At 40.9% G+C, this 10420-nt stretch overlaps 1 protein-coding gene across 4 annotated transcripts in view; it reads right to left on the bottom strand.

Moving 5' to 3' along the window:
• nexmifb (neurite extension and migration factor b) overlaps positions 1-4008 on the bottom strand; it is a 51811-nt gene extending 47803 nt beyond the window's left edge. For 2 of the 4 annotated variants that reach the window (XR_010666859.1, XM_020647870.2), the window contains exon 1: positions 3317-3458. The gene's annotated coding sequence lies outside the window, so the exon portion shown is untranslated. Of the gene's footprint in view, positions 1-3231; positions 3459-3716 lie in introns of those variants that run through there. The other 2 variants (XM_065958753.1, XM_065958752.1) reach the window with 2 other exon arrangements.
• Between the last annotated feature and the right edge of the window lie 6412 nt (positions 4009-10420).

Genomic DNA, 10420 nt, shown 5'->3' on the forward strand with positions numbered 1-10420 from the left:
ACAACCACAGGCAGCCTCTGCTCACATCTACACCCAGCTGAATCACACATCGACTGCTCTGTCAACGCCAAAATCAAAAGCCAATCAAGACGGAGATCCTTGATGTCTTCCTGATCGCGCTGTTTTTAATTCATTCCATGACTGCGCTGTAACAGTTTTGCCTCAGTGCTTCACGCCTCGTACTGACACACATTCGCTAAAAACGGGCCATTCTTTAAAGTAGATTAGCACAGTTTGCCTGTCAGCTACAGATGTAATTTTTTGCCTCGCTCAGCCACTTCGTGTGTGTATGCGTGTGCAGAAGAATGTGTTTGTTTATGTGTGTGTGCATGAGTATGCCAGTAGCGTGTGACTACAAATGTGTGTGTCTCTTCCTGGAACAGTTCCCGTCTGGGGGGGCAGAGCAGGCAGCAAAAGAGCTCAGCAGCGCCTCAGTCCCTCAGGAGACACTGAAGCTCTGTGCTTGCAGTCATGAAAAGCAATCAGAGCCCAGCCTTCTCCCCTGGACTTACCTCTGTCTTTAATTACAGAAGTAGCAGCGGCGGCAGCACAGAGAACGAGTGCCTCTGCTGGGCCACAGCCAGCATGTCACAGCCCGAACGCAGGGGCTGGTGGTCGACGCAGCAGGCCTCTGCATACACTGACCCGACATTAAACCTACAGACGGTCCTGGTGGGCTCAGTGTGCTTCTACAAAGACTGGGACAGAGCCAAGGTGCTTCCATACTGTAGTGATACAATGTGCAGGGAGAAGCTGCACACACAGTAGGACTCTATAGGCAGGGAAATCCCTTTCTGTATGCTTAACGAGATGTTCCCTCCTGTGCACCCTTAGAAAAGCAATGTTTTATACACGCTAGCAGCTTAATACTAAAACAGACAAAGCATATGAATAAAAATGTGTGTTACTGCAGTACTGTAGTATCTCCTCTATTTATTCTCTTCTAAAGATTAAAAACATAACATATTAATCAATATTCCCTTCTTCATGTATGAGTTACCACTCAACATGGTTAGAAAAAAGGACAATTGATGTGCATCAGTACATTCAGTATAATCGACAATCTCTCCTACTCGACAGACATGCTGGTAGTAGAGGCCCAAAACATGTGCCTAAGGCTGAAGCAGAGGAGAAGCCATAGAGCACACATGGGTAGGGGAAGATAAGAGGCTATGTACACAAGCTGCTGGTTTTTTTATTGCAGCAACTGAATGCTCGGGTAGCATTTTAAACACATTTCCAGAAAAACCTTCCAGTGCTGTCCTTGCTACAATGGAGCAGAGCCATGTTGTTGAAACATGTCTTTGGGCTCAATTTCTCACCAGATTTCAACTGAACGCAGTATGGCACATGAGTGGAGATGCTCAATGGAAAACGCTGCGAGGACAAATGTCTATGGCGGTCTTGGTGGCACAGAAGAAAAAGAAGACATTGTTTGATATAATAGAATCTTTTCCGTTTCCACAGTCTCAAAACAGGGCCCGAGAAAGGAGGCCCTCTCCACAAGTCATACAGCCTAAGATTCTTTGGTGTGATGGCACACATGATAACACATGATAATGACTTCCACATCAACATGTCAACTCAATTTGGCCCTCTTATAGGCTCTCTTTGACTCAATCAATGCATGGCCTTCCATCTGGTTTACACTGCTGTCTTCACATTAGAGGACAGTGACAGTCATTTTACTAAAAGCTCACAACAACTGCCCCCCTGAGGCTCACATTACACTCTGTTTTTAAGCACATCATGCAACAAGGACCCGAATGCAGACTGAAAATATACAAACGGTTTCACGTAACATTTCTTTAAGCAAATCATCCATCAATAACCCAAGTTGTTGCCGTAGGGTCAAAAACGTTTCACATTAGATCTAGCTTTTTTTTTTAATTCACCAATATAGACTCAAGTGCATGCATGAAAATCCTAAATGTTTCACATTCAAAAATGTTCAAACAAATAATCCCAAAAAGAATCGAAATGCAGGCTCAGAAGTCCACTGCAACTGCCTCAAATAGTGTCACATTACTTAGGTTGATTTTTAAGATAATCTTCACTTTTAAGATAATCTCACAGCACACCAGGACCCAAATATAGACTGAAAATGTCCTGAATTAACCTTAACTTGTGTTTTCCAGCAGTCTTCCATCAGGATCCAGGTGCAGAGTGAAAAGTGATCTGCACTTCAGTGATATTAGCCTATATATTAGCTCCAAAACTTCAAGCAAACCAAGTCATGTCAGGACAATAACTGCATGATGTAAAGATAATGAATGTGGCACCCGCTCTTACTTATTGGGTAAAATCCCATTGAAAGTGTTCCACTAAAGATCAGCCAGGGAATTTCCCAACTTGTTAAAATGTAATCCAATTAAGTCCCATTTTCAGACAAAGTTAACAACTGACTCTAACACCTCCTGAATTAGAACACAGAGGCTGATATTATGGACTGCAGCTTCTTATTCTCCATACACGGCTTGTCCGGCTCGCACTGTGGCTGCCTGGGACATCCACTAAACATCTGTCATGAGGCATCCTTTATGAGGAGCATAGACACAGTAAGCTACTGATCTAGTGACCCGACAGTGCAGGCATTCACAAATGGCCCCGCTGCACCTGTGCGTGCTCTGCTAGCGTCATGTTTAGGCCAGCTTTGAGGAATTTGTGCTATAATAAACCGTTTATGAATCATTTATTTGTCTTATCACAGTGGAGGGGCCTAGCCGTAAGATGATGTGTTATCCCATTGGGTTTCTATAGCCCATTCATGAATTATTTAATAGTTTGGACTGTAGATTATCCTCCTTTTATTCATTTCTTATTCATTTTTTTGGGGGGCAGCACTATTCGGGATGCACATAACGTTGATTCAAAATGACGTCCACACACAGGCCACTGTTTGTCTTCAAAACATACAAACAGAGCTTCAATATGAACCACCACACGTGGCATCTGTACTTGGGTTTAAATTCAGAGCATAACGCGAATAAGTCGTCGCCTGTGCTGTAAGGAAGTGGGGGCATTTTTTTTCGCAGGGAATGGGTAATCGATGGAGCAGAGACGGATGAATGTAGGCTACGACAGCTGTCCCGGGGAGGCAGGGCAGCTACTACACCGCATGCTTGGTGTTTTCTCCCTTTGAATAAAAATGTCCGATCAGATCAAATCAAAGCAAAGCGGGGACATAAATCAGTGTGTGTTAAAAGAAAAAACAAGTTGTCATGTGCATACCTCACAGAGCTCGCTCCCTGTATTCACATACACACGGCACGCTGAGCAGCAGCAGCAGCAGCATAATAACGTCTTCTCTGCCTACCGTCAGAGCGTCTGCGCCCAAACTGCGTTTTTCCCTCGCCGCAATGGGATCCTCCTCAGCCGCTTCGGACAGTATCAGAGATGCGTCTTTCCCCCGAAATGCAAACACTTTCCCTGCATGTCCCCCCCCCACCCGCCCTCCCTCTTCCCCGCCACCACCACCAGCAGCAGCAGCAGCCCGGGCCTCTAGTGATAGCAGGTGGACGCGCCTCTCAATGATGGAGACAGCGCGACTCTCCTCTCCCCCGCCGCTCCATTTTCAATTACGGAAGAATTCGTATTCCAGGAAACGCGCTATCGGGCAGCCAGCATGTCCTAATATCGCCTCTTTTCTCGGGACAAACAGGGGCCGTCGCTTCTCAAAACTCCCGATCCGCGGCGCCCCCTCGCCTGTTATCTACCTTTTACGAGATGCTTGATGTTGCCATTGTCACGGCGTATTTTTTCTTCCTTTTTTTTTTTTTTTTTTTTTGCAGCTGGACCTCTCCCCCTCCTTGCGACGCGCAGTCTCGTAGGCGCGCACTTTGCCTGCTCCCCCTCCGATTCTTCTCGGTCCGACCTATGAGCGCGCGCAGCCAGCCGACGCAGGGCCACGCACTGCTTTGACGGACGCGCTGAGCAAATCAGGTAGCCCACTCCAAATAGGACTGTATCATAACAGGGCAACTGCAATGACATGAATAATGAAAACGCTACTCATGTATGCCTGGGTTAGATGATAGGCCTACTCACAACACTTAGCGGACTGCGAGCAGTAAGATTGACTTAAGGTCTCTCTCTCTCTCTCTCTCTCTCTCTCTCTCTCTCTCTCCTTTCTCTCTCTCTCTCTCTCTCTCTTTTCTCTCTATTATTGGATCTCCTCACTGTCAAAAAAGACATTACATTGCAAAATGTGTTAAATTCACTCAGTTTATCCGTTTATAAATAACCTATAATAAACACATTGGTGCGTATTAATAGTCAATGAGTTGTGTATCTTCTGAAGGTATTTACCACATTGAGTCACGTGAGAGCTAAAAGTGAGCAGGAGGATTGTGGATGTCAGTCAGTGGAGAGTAAATAAATACCTTTATTTTGAAAAGTAGTACATTTTGCACTTTACTCCGGGATTTTTCATGTATAGCATGCGATATAAAAAAACAACTAGTCTATTGAATGGTAGAGTCTAATTAGTTGACTAGTTACTTGAAGATCAAAATATTTATTGATGATTATTTCAATTATTATTTATTGTTAATTAATATTGTTAATATTTTTGGTTCCATTATCTATAATGTAACACTTATTTCGTAGCCTACAATTAATGTCATATTTGTTATATGTTTGTGACACTTTTGTAAAGTAATGATTACACAGATGATTATTCTCTCCATAAAGTTAATTTTTATCAAGACATAAATCTGTTGAAACTTCCCCATCACATTTTCCCTAGTTAACATATTTACACTGCTTGTCTATCTATAGCCTGCAGTCAAACTTAATCAATATTCAGTTTACCATAAGAACTTAGGTTAGGGATGCATGGGTAATCAACAGACAAGCAAAATCTAACCTGACAACACCCAAGGAATTATATCACATGAACACATATAACTCAGTGCTTTTACCACTCCAGTCAAGGAAGGGGAACCACCTAGTGCCTAGCCTCCAACACAAGCCAGCAACCAGGTCCAACCAGGAGAATAATAAAAAGTAGGCTATTAAACAGAGAAAATCAGACTTCAAAAACCAGTCGGTTCTAAAACAGAAAAATGTTCTCAGTCAAAGCATTCTATAAAAAAGATAATACACTAGTGCCAAAATAGTAAAGGCAACACTCTAATGGCAAAGAAGCAGCCAATCAAGGCGTACAATACAAGAAAAACACATTTGATGGTATAACAGCTTTTTAACATTGTAATAACCATGTAATAACTTTAAACGTCAGGCACTGATCATGCCCTACCTACAGATAACTAAGGCGCCGTAATAGTGCATTAACTAAGCAGGCTTCAGGTATGCAGTAACTGAAGAAAAGCAGAATTTAAAAAAATGGGTAGTTTGCAGTATCACTTCACACAACACTCCCTTGAAAATGGACTGAGAAACCTTAGACACCAACCTTAACAACAGCTTTGTCCAATCTTTAGATTGCATTCCCTACTTCAGTCCTAGAGAGGGGACCATGTGGGGGACCACCAACAGGCCGAGACAAAGGAAAGAGAGCCATGATGCCACAGGTGCTTAATTAACCTCTGACCAATTGGGTGGCTGGACCAGGGGATGAGTTGACCCACTTCTACAGGGTTGTGTTCAAAGCCAAAACTTCCCTTTGAGCATTTGAACCAAGAATCTGAACCCTTTTTGCATTAATCCCCAGTAGCTCCATCTGTAGGGACTTGGGTTAATGTCCCATTACAGACCAAAGTATAATGATATAATAAAATACTAAAGGAGACATTTTTTCATCTTATTTTGGATTGATTTTTTTATTAGTCAAATCATTCAATACTGAATTAATTCACTATATTTAGTATTACTGCAGGTCTTCTAGCTTTGAAAATCTTTCTGTGGATATAAATAATAAGACATCTCAATGTCCTTCAGCCCCTTCATTAGTGGAGTGAAAGTCTGTTTCTAATCTTAGTATGTAAATATACATTTTATTATTTGAAGTAAAGGGTTTACTTCCTGTCGCTTGATTGAGCTGTAATAGCCTCCATTAAAGATAGAAAGAAGACAGAAACTGTCCTTCTGCCGCAGCTCGGTCATACACATCATTAGTGCTATCACATGATAAGATTGATCGGTATGCCTTGTCGTTATTGAGCTTGTGGTCTTTGTCAATAAACATATACACATACACAAACATATACACACACACACACACAAAAAGAAATCACTGTTGAAATAGATGTGAAGCATTTATTTTATTATCTATGTTCCCTCTTCTTCTTAAATTACAAGACATGTTCTAATGAACTCAAGAGCGACTCCATAGTAACACAATTTCATCCACATTTCTTAAAAGGCCTTTCACACTTTGGCCATCATTACTGAACTTTTAAGGACAAATTGGCTGCAACTTCTCTTAAAAGCAGCAAGTTGAAAACAAAACACAAGGTTGGCATGAGCACATTTTCATGCTGCTATAATTGCAGAGTTTCTTCATGACTTTACAGCAAACAGGTAATCACCCCTGTAGTGTGATGAATCTTCAATGAAATAATAGAGTCAACTAAATGAACACAGATGATGGCTCAATAATCATGTCATTGCAATCATAATGCCTTGTTTGCATTAGTGAGACATTACACAATAAGTCACGTCTCTGTGTTTGTCTCTGATATACTGTATATGTCACCTCATGAATGTATTTTTCAATAGCAAATGAATTTACTGGAGTGTAACTTCAATAAAAATATAAAGGAGTAGAAACAAATAGCTACATTTTATTTGCATTTCTGTATTTCAGGGATACAGAATCACTAACAAATTCCCTTCAAATGACATCTAAACAGCTGTCAGTCACAGATGGAGGCTTTGTAGGTCCAAATTCCTTTAACACAGATATTAAAAATTCATACTGGGTTTTTTCTGAGTTTGTTTTTGTTGTTGCACACTTTGAATGATTGCAGCTGTATTTGAGTTATGTGTCAAATACTGCCACTTCTCTATTGTTAGATTGTAAAACAACTTACATATGGTGCTGCCTTGAAAGTTATAAAGTACATTTTCTGCAGCCTAATATACTGTTCTACTGATACATTGTAAAACAGATAACTCACACTATTTATTTCACCAAATACTCTCTTCTGCATTTATCATTTGGTTAGTTTAGATTTCATATTTCATTTTTTGATGACTTCAAGGCCAAGCATAAAGGCATTATAATTTAGAAAAATTGTGAATAGAGTTAATTTCAAGGTAAAGAAATGACCTTAAAACGTGAGACTTCAGAGCAGAATGTAAATGCTTAAACTTTAGACTGTAATGCTCATCAGGTTGGACAGCCTCCAATATGATTATGAAACCTGCCTGCATCCATCTTTGTTTTAAGCTTCACTGTGTCATACAGTTTCAGAAGAGGCCATTTGATCAGATTTGACAGCTCAGTTAGTTTGAGATTCAAGAAGTGGTCCTGAACTGTGAAAGCTGGTTCAAACTGGTTCACGTGAGTCCAAAGCAAAGTATGACAACCAAAACAAAGACGTACATCCTCCTCTGCAGGCTTCACCCTAAAGCATCTGATCCACCTTTATCATTTATAGACTTGTCAGATTATTGCAGCATTGTATACACCCATCTTTTAGAAAGGTTGATGACTAACTGAATTGTAAAAGGCGTCCTTTTGTATCAGACAGTAGTTATGATGATGTCATCCAGGCACAGACCCTGGAGCGGCTTCATACAGTGATTAATGGAACAACTCCCGTGGGACTTTTTGACAGTAGCCAAAGTCATTTAACTGGAACACAGGGACGCTTTTGAATCACAGCTCTCAGAGTTACGTCTGAAAATGTCAACAGATTTCACAGTAACTCAATGTCAGTTCATCTGTGACCTCTAATGACATCACCAGCAGTTTAAGATGGCGAAACTTGACTTGCTGTGCAACACAAAGTCTACAGTTTTTATTTATTTATTTTGAGGACATCTCTTATTTACCAGCAGCTTACAATGAAAATTGAAAGATTCCTGTAAAGGTCACGATTTTTTCAACTGGTGGAATCCTAACTTTTAAAAAATGAATTTAGCGACCTTCAAAGCCAGAAACCATTTAACCTTTCCATGATCAGACCCTGAAAAGATTACGTTGTTTTTATTTTTCTGTAAAGGAAGATTATCTTCTTTGCCCGTGAGTGATAAACAAATTGAAATTCAGAGGATATTTAGAAGTTTTCACTGCAGCAGGCACACTGTAAACATTTCAAGTGTGTTGCCTAGTTCTTCCAGGCTCTGCTCAGAAGTTGCATCATCTGCATCATGCTGCATATTTGCAGAGATGCAACAACCACAATATCTTTGTTTATTAACTTTAAAAGGATCGGCCGTGTGTGTGTGTGTGTGTGTGTGTGCGCGCGCACAAATGTGAATATTCATCCTCATTTTGACCAGGAGCATTGATAGAGTACACAGGGATTACGCACATAAATTTACACTCCTACACAAAACGATGGAAATAACTATATCTTCTCTGAGGCAGCTATGCATATTTATCAAAAGTCGCCCTTGGCCACACGCTAGTTTTACTGTAGTGAAATGGGAGTGAGCTAACTGTCTGGTGCAGAGGGATCACCCTGAAGTCTCAGTCTGCTCTATTATTATCATGAAGGAGAGTGGCCATGCAGGGGTCGGCAGGGATTTGACGTGTGTGGCTGAACCCCTCATATCACCTCTAGACTCTGGGAAGCTTTTATGGTAGCAGGGATGCTGCTCTTTGGGCTCGTTTGATGCTTTACATAATAAATGCATGATTGAATCACCGCGCAGGATTGTATGATAAAGCCATGTAGAAATAAAAAAAAAATTATTTAACATCTTGCTCCAGGTGGGAAGCTGACGTGCTGTTTTAAAGTAGCCTACTGCTGTGTTTCAGTTCTTACAGATACATTTTTATTCTCAATTTGAAATTAAATTGATTTGATTCATTCTCAATGTGAACATAGAGATAACTTTGAAAATCAGGGGGGAAACATGGGGGTAAATCTAGCTAAACAGCTACTGTAGTTTAAAAGCATATCATAGATTTCTACATTCAGAAGATAGCTACTGTTAGCATCCAGCCACTTCCTAGCTTATATTACCATTAGCTGGGAAGAAGTTTAACAACCAAGAGTTTGAAAGGCGGAATTTATCATACAGTGTTCTTTAAGCTTTCCATTAAAAATTCAGTAGAAAAATACAAACTTGTTCAGAGTTAATTTTAGCCAGAGAATTGCTGAATGCTGGTCTTAGCTGCTGTCAAACCATAGCCAATGGGTTTTTTCAAATCTGGTATTTTTCCTTGAATTTAGCCACCTTTTTTCAAAATTTCAATGGTATTTTCAGTCGCTCATTTATCCAGAAGCCTTAAAATTACAACATTTGTGAAATACGCTAAATGTTTATATGACTTTCAACCTCACAGCAGAGCAACATTATACTAGCATTTAAGCTTCCCACCCTGAGCTATACACATCAGAGGAAAGTGGCCGCTGTGTGACTATAGTGAATAAGGAGTTATCATCCTATCTGCATTATTCTTTGAAAATGTCTCCTCCAGTAGAAGGTCGTAGTTTTCATCAGGGGCTGACTTTCCTGCTGGGGTCCATATTAGGGGCATTATTAAATGCCTTTGTGTGCCTGTCCTTTCTGCGCCTGTACGACTCTGAATGGTAAACAGAGAGATGGCTACCTCATTACCTCATGAAGACACGCACACAGACACTACAGGACATGCGTGCCATGCAGAACAATCAAGGTTCATTGAACAATAGATTCTGTAGAGCTGTTTTTTTAAATATAAATAGCCAGAAAGAAATCTCGTTCCCTGTGTAAGTCTATCTTCGATTACTCAGTGACTTAAACACTGGAGTGTTCTGTCCTTGAACGTTTCAAACACACACACACACACACACAAAGCTTTGCCTGAAGAAAAGCTGAAATATATCAGCCCTCTGTAATATGTGAGACTTCTCACAGAACGGCAGCAGATCATAGTGAATTATGTTCACTGAATAATTAGCAAATAACCTGTTCAGAGGAGCAGCTGAAGGTTGTTGGGAGACGCTAATGAATAGTCTCATAATCTCTTCCTAGGTTAGATTAGAAGGATGCCATTACCATCAACTCATCGGCCTGGACATCTGACGCATGAAAGGAGAGCCATCCAACCAGTAATCATCCAGTTGCTTTCCTTTTAAGCAGGGCTCTATCAAAGTCTACTTTCATCTATAATGTGTGACTTCCTCAGGAGGTGTGTGTGTGTGTGTGTGTGTGTGTGGGGGGGGGGGGGGGGTCTGGTCTGTCATGCTTTTCAAATGTTTTTTGTTAATATCAGTTTCAACTATTATCCTGCTGAGAGGCCTCATAGAAATGTGGTCTAATGTATCTGGTCCCAGAAGAGGATCCAGAGAGCAGCAGG

Source organism: Labrus bergylta, chromosome 9, assembly GCF_963930695.1.
Source record: "Labrus bergylta chromosome 9, fLabBer1.1, whole genome shotgun sequence".
Lineage (NCBI taxonomy): Eukaryota > Metazoa > Chordata > Actinopteri > Labriformes > Labridae > Labrus > Labrus bergylta.